Genomic DNA, 16,080 nt, shown 5'->3' with positions numbered 1-16,080 from the left:
GGAGTTGATTCAACTATAAACTATTACCGTTTTCACCACTAGAGCGATGACGGCGATTAAACTTGAGCATTGCTGTAAGTGCTGTCGTGATGACAAAACATTCAGGTCTCCAGCAGTTATATCGGATTCAACAATACGAGAAATTAAGATTTGATAAGACATTTTGTGTCGCCTATAAAGGGTTAACGCTTTAATAGAAATAATACTTGCTCTGCCCGAAATTTACAAAAACTTTTTTTTTACTTTTCGATTAGGCCAGACAAAACATTACTTCATATATCGATTGATTAAGATGACCCCAACTGCTCAAAAAGTCTTAAACCTGAGTTGAGAACTTATGGCATGTTGGAGAACATCTTAATCGAGTCCTTGGAAAAGACTTTTATACTCACATTATCTCATTATACTCAGGTGTAGCACATGGCCTTTAACAGCGAAAAAAAATGTAATATCGCTATACCGACGTTATGTCTCCTCATCCTACATGTTCAGTGTAGCTGTTGACTAGGTACTCCTTGTAAGTCGCGTTGAGCACGTTCAGTGGGTTTTTACGCTGTATAAATGCTCAACTTTGTTTTGTTTTTTTTTAATCGATCGTTATATAAAGCAAATGTTGTTTTTTGTTTCTTTGTTTGTTTGTATTGGGGGAGGGACCAAACTGAAAAAGATGTTTTGTCAATGAACAGCATGGATAACACTGCTTGCACCCGACAAACCTACTGCCTATGTTCTCAATATTCCCAACTACCCAAATCCCTCCTGATATGCAACTGGCGTCTTATATAAACAATTAAAATAAAATTTTGTTTTCATTATCTCACCCAAAACGGCGGCGTTGATTCTACAGAAGTCTGTGGTTGATTCTTAACATAACAGTTTTATTATTATTATCGAGAAGTGTTATTATTTCTGGGCATAATTTTGTATTTTGTTAGCAAAGGCGTGATTGGGAAATATGTGTTTTAAATTATATTGAGAGAAAGGGGGCGGGAGGTGGGGAGATAGAACGTTTAGAAAAGGAGAGGGAGAAAGAAAAAAAAAGTATAGAAAGAGAGAGTGAGAAGAAGAGAGTAAAAAGAAAGAGAACAAGAAGAGAGGTGGAAGGGAAAGAGTCAGAGAGAGAGAGAGAGAGAGAGAGAGAGAGAGAGAGAGAGAGAGAGATGGGAAAGTAGAATAGGTAGGAAGATATAGGGGGGGGGGGGGGCAGGGGGAAGGAGTGACCCACATAGAAAGAGGGAGAGGAAGAGAGATAGAGATAGAGAGATAGATATTCGACCTAACCGTTACCGACGTTAGTCGACATTGTCTGGATTGATGTCTTAATGTTGGGTCACATTCATCAACAACAACCGGTGTTCAATCAATCTCTACCTAAGACGAACAAAACACATTATCAATAGATTCAGCTAAATCAATTTACTTCAAATTTCGGTGAATTACTATGATCCTCGCCTTTTCAATGATCTCAGGTTTTTTTAATGTTGGCAATGTTGGCATTCATTGATATTTGAAGTTAAAGATTTCTGTCAAAAATTCTTTTAAAAGCTTTTTTTAGTATGGTGTTTTTATAGTGAAAGTAATAGTAATACATATTTATTGTTCAAGAAACGGAAAATTTTTAATGGATTACATTGCTCGAACAAATGTAATAAGCATTAATAGAAATATGTGGATCGTATAATATGATCCTTATAACAAATTTACTTAACAATGCAAACAAGGAACATAATTATTTAATGCATTGAAATTAATACTGATAGCAAATGTATCCACATCCAAAAACTTTACTAAGTTACTCACTCAAGCACTCACTCCTCCTTCAATACATTTTAAACGGACCTATCCTTACACACATCATTCCACTTTTTCACCTCTCTCTCTCTCTCTCTCTCTCCCTCTCTCTCTCTCTCTCTCTCTCTCTCTCTCTCTCTCTCTCTCTCTCTCTCTCTCTCTATCTATCTATCTATCTATCTATCTATCTATCTATATATCTCTATCTATTTATCTATCTATCTATCGATCTATCTCTCTCTTTCTCTCTATCTATCTATCTATCTATCTCTCTCTCTCTCTCTATCTATCTATCTATCTATCTCCCTCTTTCTCTCTCTCTCTCTCTCTATCTATCTATCTATCTCTCTCTCTCTCTCCCCCTATCTATCTATCTATCTATCTATCTATCTCCCTCTTTCTCTCTCTCTCTCTATCTATCTATCTATCTATCTATCTATCTCTCTCTCTCTCTCTTTCTCTCTCTCTCTTTCTCTCTCTCTCTCTCTCTCTCTCTCTCTCTCTCTCTCTCTGACAGACGTGTTGGGTTGGGGGTTTTTTTCTATCAGATGAAAGTGTGACTATAAGATTGTTGAACTCCTGCGTTTGGATTCCAATGCCACTACACAACCTTGTGAGCGTGTATTGGGAACTAGTTACTTTTATTATATCCCCCAATGACCTCATCTACATTATATCCTATCAAGATGCATTCTTCTTTTCTTTTTTTTTACAATGGGGCAAATAAGGGAGTAGGACTGATTTTAGATAAAAATGCTAATACATCGTTTCGCATCATAATCTTTTTTTAGTAAAACCGGATGCGTGCGGGAGAAAAATATTTCTTTTTACAAAAGATACTAGGAATGCCCAATAATATTTTGGCTATTATGCTTCTAAGTATAATAATTGATATCCTACTCTTCATAAGTGAAGAAACATTATTATAATTTGGTCTCTTCAAGACTTGTTTTATGACAAAATACACTTTAGAATTTTAGTCGGAAATGTCCCTAAAGAGAATTAATTAATTGATAGTTATCTTTTAAAAAGTCCCTAAACTGCAAAACAGTGAGTGATTTAATTATTTATTGAGATGTTTTTCTTTAAACAAGAAATCAGGATTGTTATAACATCATCCGACACTAAAATACAGAGCCGGAAAACTTCTTGAGTGGCAACAGGAATTTAATAGTAGACGTGTGTGTGTGTGTGTGTGTGTGTGTATGTGTGTGTGTGTGTGTGTGTATGTGTGTGTGTGTCTTTTGCCAGACAGAGACGTGATCAAGGTTTTGAAAATATTATTAAGAGATAAACTATACTAAAGCTGGAAAACTTGAAAGAATAGAATTGTGCAAATGCCGAGTGAAGGAACTTGACGGAAGGAAGTCAATTAGTATGGACGCACTTTTAAGGTATTATTCGGAATTACGCAATTGCCTACGAAACCAACAGCGACAGATTTTCGAGGAGCTGATGTGATGATGCAATAACATGTACGACAAAATGCGTACCAGACAGTCCCGACCGGTTTTCGCACCGCTCGCCGCCATGGACGTGATGAACTTGATAACGCTGATAAGATGAGAGATTGGATTGGTGACTGGTTTTTATGAGAAAAGTGAAGATTTCGTATACAGACAAACGGCTGCCAGTTTGGCATTTAAAAGCCAAATTCAAAAAGTTTGGCATGTTATTGAATCAAGCCGTTTAGCATTGCTCAAGTAATTGTCTTAATACTACCAAAGTGGTGATTAGTTCTCACGTCATTATCTGTCAGAGAGACTATAAACTTGTGAGGTTGTTCAAGGTATGAGTTGTGCGTGTGTGTTGGTTACGATTGTTTTAGTGGGCAGAACTACGTCATTCAATTGTTATCCTTTTTTATAGGGCCAGAGAGGGGTTTAGTTCTTAATAAGTTATCTCTTGAGGACAATAAATGTTAAAGGTTAAATACACATGGTTTTATAATATGGTGGTTGCGATTGTTTTGTTTTTTTGTTTGTTTGTTTGGTTTTTTTTTTACTTTGTTTTGTTTTGTTTTTGTTTTTTTGTTGTTGTTTTGTTTGTTTGTTTGTTTTTTGAGGGGGGGGGGGTTAGTTTGTTTTTTTGTTTTGTTTTTTTTTTAATGGGGGGGGGGTGTAATCTGTTATGTTTTGTTTTTATTTGTTTTTGTTTTTTGTTTTGTTGTGTTTGGAATTTTGTTTTCTGTTTGTTTTGGTTTTTGGGGGTTTTTTTGTTTGTTTTTTTGTTCTGTTTTTGTAGTTATTGTTATCTTTTTTTTTTTCTTTTTTTTTCTTTTTTTTGGGGGGGGGTGTTTTTTTGGGGGGTTTTTTGGCTTGTTTTATTTTATTTTTTTGAGGGGGCGGGGGTTTAGCTTCTTTTGTTTTGTTTTTTTCTGGGGGGGGGGGGTTGTTCTTGTTTATTGTTGTCGTTTCTTTGTTTGCTTTTGTTTTTGTTTTTCAGTTTTGTTTTTTGTTATTTTTGTTTTGTTTTTGTTTTGCTTTTGTTTTCTATTTCTTGTTTTTGTAATGTATTTTTGTTTGTTTGTTGTTTTGGGGGCAGGGTTGTTGTTTTTTTTGTTTTTTTTTGTTGTTTTTTTTCTTTGTTTTTGTTTTTTTTTTTTTGTATATGTTGGGGTTTTTTTTTTGGGGGGGGGGTTGATTTTTGCTGTGTTTTTTTTTTTTTTTTTGTTTGTTTTTTTGTGAGGGGGGGGTGTTGTTATTTTTTGGGGGTTTTTGGGGGGTTTTTTTAGGGGGGGGGGGTTGGGTTTGCTTGGCCTTTTTGTTTGTTTGTTATTGTTGTTTTTGGTATTTGGGGATTTTTTTTTTGGGGGGGGGGGGAGGGGGAGTTGGATTTTTGTTTGTTTTTTGGGGAGTTTTTTGGGGCGGGGCGTTTCTCGAGGTGAGTATCAGTATATTATTAGTTAAAATGGGCAACGGTTTATCTGCCATTTTTCTTTGGCTGATTTAACATTATTTTATTAACGATCTGGCAACCGAATTCCCATACCGTTCAGAATTTGGGGGATAAAGTGATAAAACTGAACCTTTTAATTTCAAACAGTTGACATTTATGGTAGGACGAGAAACTGAAATCAAACAGATGGAGATATTAAAACAGACAACTTCTTTTATAAATCGTTAAAATCTATATCCAAGTGCACAAACAAAAGCCTATTTGTCGATGTTTTTAAATTTTGAAATTAACGACAAGATATTCTAACAAATCGGAGTGAAGTTATCAAATCATAATATGGGGCGGGGGGGGGGGGGTGAAAAGATAGCATAAATTGCTCATTCATCTCTGTGTGTCTGTGTGCCTCAACGGCACGGAGTCTCGTCTTGTCACAAATACAACCATGTTAAGCATGATCAGTGGTCGGATAGGTGACGGTGATCGTGGAATGATGTCGACCTCTCCCTGATCATTGTTATTGTTTTCATACCGCCAAATGAGTGACTAGTTATCACACGATTTTCTCGATCATATTATAAACGTATCAATTGACACATAGTCTTCTATGTTGGTTCGATTGACCAAGTGGTAGAACAGTGGGTATTTCACTTAGATACAAGCCATCGATAGTAAAAACCTGTGTAGTTCGCAATGTTTACCAATCACTGCTACTGTTTACATTATGACGACTGTCCGAAAGGCGTGGTTATCTAAGCTTCTATTTTAAAAAGCTGGAAGGTTTGTAAAGAGATTCCCTACAATGTGGTCGACTCTTTCACCTCTCTTTCTTCTTTTTCTTCATTATTTTGAAATTGTTCGCGATCCGATCGGCTGAAAAAAATTGAAAGTAGGACAAAGGGTTGATGTCCGACCGTTTAAGGGACACCTCTTGATACGTTTTCGTCCCAGGAACTACCAGAGACACACACAGAGAGAGAGAGAGAGAGAGAGAGAGAGAGAGAGAGAGAGAGAGAGAGAGAGAGTGTGTGTGTGTGTATGTGTGTGCATACATGTGTGTGAAAGGGGTAGATGAAACAGATTCTACTCAATACTGAAAACAAGAGAGTTAGAGAAAGAAGTAGAGAGAATGTGAATGAATAAATAAATGAATAAATGAATGTATGAATGAATGAACGAATGAATGAATGAATGAATGAATGAATGAATGAAACTTACCTTTAAAGAATCACACATTTTGAGCAGTTGATCGGAATGATCCAAAAAAAATATGCTTTTCAATATTGTTGTTATTTAGTCCAACGTTTCCAGTCTGGTATTCCCTGAATTTCATTTAAACCCAAAACACATTTCCATTTCTATCGCTTTAAGATTTAATAATTACTTGTATTAGGAAACGTAGCAGAAACCAAAATATTTTTAATTATTATCAGCGAATATTTCCGATAAACAGACGGTTGTTTAATTATTTCACTGCCAGTGATGAAACAAAATAACGTGGAGTTATCTTCAGACACAGATGTCCTCGTCTCATGCAATAGGTCACTCCGTGCGTATGTGTGTTTGTATGTTGGTGTGTGTGTATGTGTGTGCGTATGCATGTGTGTATTATGTGTGATTGTATGTTATCTATTTGTGTGTGAGTGTATGTGTGTTATTATATGTTTGTGTGAGTGTTTGTGTGAGTGTTTGTACGTTTTCTTTCTGCGTGTGTGAGTGTTTACGTGGTCTCAATTTGTGTGAAAATGTGTATGTGAATTATCTAGTTACCGCTAGGTATTGTGTGGGTGAGTGTGTGTGTTAAAAACAGATGGTCCCTGTCTGATTTTGACTGATGTCGTCTGACGTCTGACGATGGATTGGGGAAACAATGCGGGACAGAAAAAAAAGTTGATAAAAAGAAAAGAAGTAAGAGTAGACAACATGCTCATAATGGTGTAAATAAATAATCCCACGCTTTGAATTACATATTGTCACTTATGACAGGCAGATGAGTTACAGCAGAGTCCCATGACAGCGACATTTTATTTGGCAATAAGCATACTTGTGACTAACTGCCTCAAAAGAGTATGATGTTGGGGTTGACCAGATGTTGAAAGTGATATTCTAGTTACAACTAGCAGAAATTTGATGTTTGTTATCGTTGTTATTTGTTCCACAAGCCAGAACTGTATAATATTGAGCGGCTATATTGTCTGGTGGTATGACACTCACCTTTCGGACAGGAAGGATCTGGGTTCGAGTCCCTCTCTGAGCGGCGCATAGTTGAGTCCTTGGAAAAAGCTCTTTACTCACATTTTCTCACCGTACTTAGGTGAAAAACGAGTACCTGGCCGTTAACAACTTTGTCTCTGTCGGCGTCATGTTTCGTCCTGCATGTTAAGGGTTGCTGTTGGTTAGGGATCCCTTATTAAAGTGTCTGAGCACATAAATTTAGTGTATATTGTGCTATATAAATGCTCAAATGTGTTTGTTTTTTTTAATGAAGACTTCATTGGGCCGAATATTATCAATTCGCTCTTTTGTCGTACAAAACTCTAATCTAACGGAAGGTCACGATGACCCAGTCTGATCAATAATAACGACGATAGCCGGAGGATGATCCACAAACCCATTTTGTTGTATTCTGGAAAATCCTATATTTAAAAGTTTGGCCAGAATACTCGTCCTTCAAATATTGATCGATTTAAATGACTCTCATCTTGGCAAAAATTCTCAAACCAGGGACTTCGCCGAAGTTTGAGAGTTTTTGCCAAGATGAGAGTCATTTAAATTGATCGATATTTTAAGGACGAGTTTTCTGGCCAAATTTTTAAATATAGGTTTTTTCCAAAGTACGGCTGCATTGTCAATGTGACGAGATGAATTAATGTCGAGTCAACAAAACACCACCCCCTTTCTACAAACCACCCACCACCCTCAACGCCCCCGCTGATTTGTATTTTGAAATTTACTTTTACAGATTAAATGAAGATTGCGTCACTTTTCTCTTTATTTATTGCTTTAAGACTACCAGTTGGGTGAATAGTGCTTGCCAAAGTCCATCTTTCAGATTGTAAACTTTTAAGGTTACTCATCGTCTTAGTTTTCTATGTTTAGTTTGAACAATTGATTTGGCGAGCAGAAAACATAAGAAGTAGATAGTGTGGCTATGTCGTGGTCTTGTGGTATGACACTAGCTTTCGGATCGGAAGGTCCTGGGTTCGAGCCTAGCTGAGCGCATAGTTGAGTCCTTGGAAAAGGCTCTTTACTCACATTCTCTCACCGTACTCAGGTTGAAATGAGACGGAAAAAAAATTTGATATATCGTCTAACAGGCGTCATTTCTCGTTCTACATGTTACGTGTTGCTGTTGGTCAGGAACCCTTTGCAAAGCGCTTTGAGCATGTTTAGTTGATATTGGGCTATATAAAAAGCTCAATTTTTAAAAATGTAGATAGAGGAGTCAGATTTAATTTCTTTAAGATGTACGGGGATTCAATCCAGGGTCATTTAGAGATGGGATGAGTACACATTCAATAGAGTTACTAGGACCCTCAATAGAGCAAAAAAGTTGTGACGTCACATCTTCTATTCTTTCGGTTCTAAAATCCATGGTAGTGCGCATGTAACCAGTCCTTCGAAGGACTAATAATGAATAGATTACATAAACCGGGGGTCCCGATAGCTCAGTTGATAGATCACTCGCTGCTTCACACGATAAAACGACCAAAATCGATCCCGGATGAAGTATATTTTTTTTTCTGACCATCCTGCCCACCCAGTAGTAACTGGGGAGCTGGAACTGTTAGATATGGCAGAAAATACTTTACGATAGAGGAGAGTCATATGCAAAGGCTAGCGCTACTGTCAATTTTACGCCAAAGAATCCGGGATAAACTCCGCTCCATGGGCCTAATGGCTCTGAAGGACCGTTGTTTTTTTAATACGACCCACTGCCTCTAAACGTGTTATTTTTGGGTTGAATGTGGGCCTTAAAGGTGAATGTAGAAAAAATAAAATGAGGGATAGGACATTCTGTTTCTGCCGTGCAAGAGATTATTTTAAAAATTATTGTTCTCCTCCATAAGGAACATAAATTAAGCCCATGTTTCATATCAGTAAGTGGATATGAGTTTAATTTTTAGCACCTTATTCGTCTGAGATTGCTCGGAGACTTGGGTCACAACTCTAGTGTGTTAGCACAGGGTCTGTGCGTGTTAGATCCATTAACGACAGGCTCATATTTGCATTCTAAAAATAGAACTTGCGTTGTCTCTTATTTGAATTAAGACGTATTAAAATGCACACGAACTTAATCAATATGATTTTTTGAACTTACACTCTCACATAATACAACGGCGTATTTGCACACACACACACACACACACACACACACACACACGTAACATACAAACACACTCTCTCTCCTTTCTCTCTCTCTCTCTCTCTCTCTCTCTCTCTCTCTCTCTCTCTCTCACACACACACACACAAATTTACTGATTTGCATGCAAGAAAAAATTTAATGAAATATGAATTATGTAAGTGTGAACAGTCACATAAATAGACACACGTACACACACAAACACACACACATATATAAATACATATAAAACGCACACGTGCACACACTAAATTGGCATGCATTTGATCTTCCCTACTAAATATGCGTGGATGGCGGGTGAGAGCATGCATATCGGAGTGATGACGGTGGTGATGGTGGTGATGATGATGATGATGATGATGATGACGACGACGATGATGATGATGATGGTGATGATGATGACGATGATGATGATAATGATGATGATGATGATGATGATGATGATGATGATGATAATGATGATGATGATGATGATGATGATAATGATTGATGTGCGGTGTGAGTGGCAATAATGTTTACGTTGATGATGATGATGATGATGATGATGATGATGATGATGATGATGATGATGATGATGACGATGATGCAATGCATACACTCCACGCCATCGCCGACCCTTTTAATAAGAATAACACAGTCTAGACGAAACGGTATACAGTAACATGCGTCAATTAATCAGATAAATGTAATTCAACCTTAATTGCTTCATTAAATTACATTTATTTAGATTTACATTTATTTAGACAGAACCAGATTTCTACAGCACGATAACAAAAAGACATTTTATCTTTTAAAAAGAAATGAAATAAGAATTAGATTCTATCTATTATTCCCCCACATGGGAAAAATGTGTCTTTGCGGTCAATTTGTCAGAGTCATAGTGTTCAACGGACAAAAAATAATGTTTGCTAGTCTTTGAATAGAATGCCATTACAAGGTCGTGGTCCGGAAAAAAAAAAAAACAAGTATTTAAAATTTTGGCCAGAAAACCCGTCCTTCAATAAATATCGACCCTAATCCAGGCAAAAACTGTCAAACCCTAGACTTCGCGAAGCGCCAGGTTTGAGAGTTTTTGCCAAGATCGTGGTCATTCGATCGAGAAATATTTGAAGAACGGGTTTTCTGGCCAAAATTTTAATTACGTATTAACAAGTTAAGAAAATTAAACATTTGGCCACAACATAATGAATATTAACGTCCTTCACAATATGAACCTGGTTACAAATGTTTCACTTCACTAACTCATTCATAGGACCCGATGGTCGTTGCGGGGACTTGCGAGATGCAGCCTTTTTTTAATCTGGTGACACTCATCTCGGTCATTATCTTCGCTATCAACTCATGTAAATGTTGCTGCTCGAAGCTCGAAGAAATAAATAATAATGTGAAATTGAATGTAAGCTTCCATTTAATATACGAAAACAGATAACATGGACGTTTCGGGTTTCCCCTTTATCAACAAAACTGAATGAATGAAACACTACAGACGAATGAGATAATGTGGTAGTGGAGTTGTTAAGATGAATAAACCATCCTGTTTTGTTGATAAAGGGGAAGCCCGAAACGTCCATTTTATCTGTTTTCGTATATTAAATTGAAGCTTACATTCAATTTCACATTGTTATTTATTTCTATCAGCTTGTAAAACGTCAAGCTTGTCCATTCCTCGATGCTGTCCTGCCACATATTCTTTTGTCATCCTCTTCTCCGTTGACTTTCCACATTGCCGTGAATAATTGTCTTGCCCAAGCCCTCTTGTTTGACCAGGCATTCAAGGCATGAGAAAAAAAAAATTTTCAACAACGGTTTACTAAATTTAAGATGCTCTAGTAATTGAGGCAAAAATTTGAAGATTACGAATCATAATTTTTTTTTTTTTTTTTTGGTAAAAAGGTCAGACTTCATCTCCAGATGTTGTTACATTGAAATGCCCATAATGAATCTCTGAGAATAATGTGTGCATGTAAGGCACGCCCCATGAAGATGCGTAATATAAATGTTTATTTTTCTAATTCTTTCCTGGTCGTGTTTACTTCATTGATTAGCAGTAAATGCAATGTATCTCGGGCTTTATTGTAGAGTCCTCTTTTGGTTACGAAGATGTCCGGTTTTGCTTTGTTTTGTTCTTGTTTTGTTTTTGTTTGTTTTTTGTTTGTTTGTTGTTGTTGTTGTTTTGGTTTGTCTTTTTGTGTTTTTTTTTTGTTTTTTGTTTTTTTTTTGTTTTTTTTTTTGTTTTTTTTGTTTTTTGTTGTGTGATTCTTTTCTTACTTTTTTTCTTTTGGTTTTTTGTTTGCTTTGTTTTGTTTTGTTTTGTTTTGCTTGTTTGTTTGCTTTTTGGGAGGTCTTTTTGTTTGTTTTGTTTTGTTTTGTTTCGTTTTTTGCTTTTTTTTGTTGTTGTTTTTTTGTTTGTTGTTGTTGATTTGTTTTTGTTTTAATTTTATTTTTGTTTGGGTTATTTTTTATTTGCATGTCTGTTTTTGTTATTCGTCTTTTTTTTCTTGTGTTCTTTGGAAGGGAGTTGTTTTGTTTGTTGTTGTTTTTTTGGTTTGGTTAATTGGGAGGGGGGAGGGATAATGTGTGAATAATAATTTTATTTCTAGTCCGTTAGTCACTTTATCTTTCATCAAAATAGTATGTGACAATTATAAAGTGTACATTTGTCTCACCGGAAGTTGATGGAACTTCTTCATCAGTTGCAACTCTGTGTTCACTGATTTCCATAATTGCTTTGTGAGGGAAAGACGTTAACGAGGACATGTCACCCAGTTTCTTTTGATATAGTTTAATTGGAATTTTCACCGACTACTTACTACCAATGTAACAAGTTCTAGTTGTATTGTTTTGGGGTTGTTGTTTTTTTTTTTTTTCATCATGATTTTCTTTTGTTTTGTTTTGTTTTTGTCTCTGGTTGTTTTGACGTTTGACTTTCATTGCAAGTATAATTTATTCGACGTAATTCTAGCATATCCACAACAAAAATTGATGACGTAATATTAAATCTCTTGATACTTCTTCTTCTTCTATCTTCTTACTATCAAGTAATAATAACAATTTTCCGCAACAACAAAAATTGATGACGTAATTTTAAATCTCTCTTGATACTATCAAGTAATGATAATCTTTCTAATCTATTCTTTTTAAATATATAGCAGAGGACAAACAATACAACAAGTTGAATGTTTCAAATATTTAGGCTTCAATGTAACATCCAATGGAAAATCAGATTGTGAAATAAAGAAAAGAATAGGTATGGCGAAGAATGCATTCAACCAGCTGCATACAATTATGAAAAAAGGAATATTAGCATGAAAACAAAAATCAAAGTCCTGGATTGCTATGTACTGTCTGTGCTGCTATATGGTTGTGAGAGCTGGACCATAAACAAGACCATGGTTAAAAGACTGGAGGCAGTGGAAATGTGGTTTTACAGAAGAATGATGAGGGTGTCATGGATGGAAAGGAAAAGAAATGAAGAAATTTTAGAAATGGCAAACAGAAAAAGATCACTGATAACAAAAATCATCAAACGCCAAATGGAATTTTTAGGACACATTATCCGCCACCCTGGTTTGGAAATACTCGCCTTGACTGGAAAGATGAATGGAAAAAGAATAAGAGGAAGACAAAGAATAACGTATTTGAAAGGGATAAGAACTTGGACAGATGAAGCTGAGAAAGGTGGCGCTGCTTTAATAGAATTGGCAAGAGATAGATCAGCTTGGCGGAAGATGACTTCCGACGTCTGCTTCAGATATGGAACTACATGAGATGAGAGACTCTAGGGTTGTGGATAAACATTGTTCCGTAAAGCCAATGTTAATTTATCATCGAGCACAAAATTACCGGCAAATCTTTAGCATACAATACAGTAGTATATAATAAGTAAAGTGGTGATGACCGCCAGTTCCTAATATCCTTTATTTAATTTCTCCCCAAGTATTGCGGGTTCTGTACTAGTCTGTAAAAAAATAGTTTTATAAATTTTAGATTTGCCGTAATTCTGTGCTCGTTCGCAACAGTTTAACATGGGCTGTACGGAAACATTTTTTACCCCCAACCCTATTTTTTAAAGAATAAATAGATTTGTTTAAAAGCTTGAGCTTTTATATCGCTCAATATTTACCAAAATTGCTCAAAGCTTAACATGCGGGTTGTGACACGACGTCTGTTAGGCGATATTACACTTTTTTTTCGGACAGATACAACGCTGTTAATGGCCAGGTACTCATTTTACACCCGAGTGCAGTGAGAAAATATGAGTAGAGAGCCTTTTCCAAGGACTCTTATGCGCCGAGCGAGGCTCAAACCCAGGACCGTCCGATCCGAAAGTCCGAAAGCAAGTGCCAAACCACATAGCTATAAAATTACTGGTTACTGGCGTTGACTACCAAATCCGTCCTTTCAGATAATAATTGAAACATGGTTTTATCACTATCATTTCATAATGAGAAAGCAACAGCATCGTTACAAACACAAGCAAATAATATAGCTTACTAATGTGTTTTCATGTTATCTTGCTACCTAATCTAGATTTTAGACAGGATCAAGACTGATCGATTGTGGTTTTCTCCTAGCCTCCTGGGTACACTAGCTAGACGATTAGACGCATTGGAAGACATGATAGAATTAATGAATTGACCCCGTTCAAGAGTCGCAAAAAACGTAATTTATAATTTTAGTCAAAATTAACCAACTCAAAATCAGTTTAGATTTAAAGATGTTAACAATGAATGGATTTTTGTTCAAATATGCTCAATTATATAGTTTAAAATTATGCTATAAGATTAGCATTATATTGATAGTAATTTGTATTTTTTAAATAATTTATTCTAAAAGGAACTAATTTGATAGAATTTTGATACACTAGTAATTTTATGTTATAGAAAAATATTTTTTACTATGTTTTTTCATAAACATTTGACTCATATATGACTCTTAGTGTTACAACTAAATTTTGGGGCGGTTACGTCCCTTTACATAAACTGCAGTCTCGCAATTTTGCTTTATGGTTTGTCTCAGTGTCAAGTTGTGTGAGCAGTAGGCCGAGTATTGATGGTTCAATTCGTTTCAAAAGTAATTTTGACGTATGTCTTTGATAGTTCTGGATATATTTGAATGTGAATGTTGAATGTCACTCCGATGTTATCTTTCTTTAAAATGTGTGGTCATTGCCAAATATAAAAAAGTTTCCTAATCATGTTATATGCATACAAAACATGTATTATAATATAATTTGGAAAACCCAAGCCGCAATTACAGCAACAATTCCAGTTTTGCGGTGAACTACTATACCGTTAACAATAATAAACCCTTTATTATATAATTCAACTCCACAATTTTAACTCGTCTATAAAATTACAATATACAATTACTATACCATTTATTTTGCATGATACCTGTCGTATGAGTTCTATGAATATAATGCGAGCCAGCGAATGTGAAGTGATATTAAAAAGTGTGGAGCAACTACCTTTGTGTGTAAAAAGTATATCATTATTTCTATCCCAACCCTGTACTCTCTCTCTCTCTCTCTCTCTCTCTCTCTCTCTCTCTCTCTCTCTCTCTCTCTCTCTCTCTTCTCTCTCACTCTCTCTCTCTCTTCTCTCTCTCTCTCTCTCTCTCTCTCTCTCTCTCTCTCTCTCTCTCTCTCTCTCTCTCTCTCTCTCTCTCTACCAATCTATCTATCTATCTAACTATCTATCTATCTCTATCTTTCTATCTATCTATCTCTTTCCATCTATCTATCATTATATATATATATATATATATATATATATATATATCCCTCCCACCATCATCATCATTATCATCATCGTCATCATCATCATCGTTATCATCATCATTGTCATCATCACCATCATCATCATCATTATCACCACCACCACATCAGCAACACTATAAGCAATATGCATTTAACAATATTACCATTACCAATTCTGTCATTATTTTTTAAATCATTATTATGATTATTTTTTTCAGTCCGACACGGAACTTCTTACCCTTAGTTAGTTTTCTGTTATCGCTCCCTCCACACAATATTCCGACGCACAAAATGATATCTAGAATTAATATGCTGTGATACACGCTCAAATTGATTGAAAATAAACAAAATAATGGGGTAAGTAAGCTGCATAAGCACACATACAACGCATTTATATTCCGTAATGCAAAGTGTAAAGCATTTCGTATCTGTGGAATTATTTTGTACAAAAGATAAAAACAGACATCATGCGATAAGCACAGAAATAAGACCAATTAAGATGGCTTGATAGATAAAAAATAAATAGGGAAGATTCTACGCATATTATTATGCAGGAATCTAGAAAATTCTAGTCGTCTTACTTGTAACGATGGGATGGACATCATGATGACAGTACGCAGTGATTAATAAACATCTATAAAATTAAATAAACAAATATATGCAAAATGTCAATACGGAGAAATTCAACTATTTCGCCATATGCTTCATAATGTTCCATATAATAGTAACCCACCCGGTTAGTCATAGAATTTCCAACTTTTATTCAATATTGATTATATGCATTTGGGTAAAATACTCACAACATCTGCAAGCCGGATATAACGTACCAACACGCAAAGTGAGAACCAATCACCACAATGGCTATCTAAAAACAATAACAAAGAGCTGAGTGGTGTCAAAGCCTCTATTGAGTAAATGCGTTTACTATCTATGTCAGTCCCTTGTTAGATGGCTTGTAATAGAAACAATGGTTCACTCTTATGGAACTATTATCTCTGTGTTGTTACTTATTGTTTACTTTGTGTTTTGTGTGACTAGTGAGCATTCTTCGCTCTCTTTGAACTGATCAAGCCCTTTGAAGTGTTATTTTCATGTGAGTTGTTCTCATTATAGTGATCACTATGTTCGTAGCTATCGTTAACTTATACTAAGAGTCTAAGGAGATTGCAAGCAGTCTTGTGCTATGGGAACCACCTGAGAGAACCAGAAGCAGAGGCAGGCAGAATAAAACATACATTGACTGTCTGCTAGATGACACAGGAATGGACA

General features: G+C 35.7%; 1 protein-coding gene across 1 annotated transcript in view; it reads right to left on the bottom strand.

Annotated features, from left to right (window-relative positions):
• The window catches only part of LOC144972945 (C-type lectin lectoxin-Lio3-like), a 153,007-nt gene extending 146,726 nt beyond the window's left edge, over positions 1–6,281 (bottom strand). Inside the window, exon 1 of the mRNA XM_078914790.1 lies at positions 5,905–6,281. The gene's annotated coding sequence lies outside the window, so the exon portion shown is untranslated. The remainder of the gene's footprint in view (positions 1–5,904) is intronic.
• Between the last annotated feature and the right edge of the window lie 9,799 nt (positions 6,282–16,080).

This window comes from Berghia stephanieae, chromosome 5 (assembly GCF_034508935.2).
Source record: "Berghia stephanieae isolate SIO BIC M18660-M18661 chromosome 5, UCSD_Bste_1.3, whole genome shotgun sequence".
In the NCBI taxonomy this organism is placed as follows: domain Eukaryota; kingdom Metazoa; phylum Mollusca; class Gastropoda; order Nudibranchia; family Aeolidiidae; genus Berghia; species Berghia stephanieae.
The sequence above is the reverse complement of the archived record's forward strand: the minus strand, read 5'-3'. Positions and strand labels throughout refer to the sequence as shown.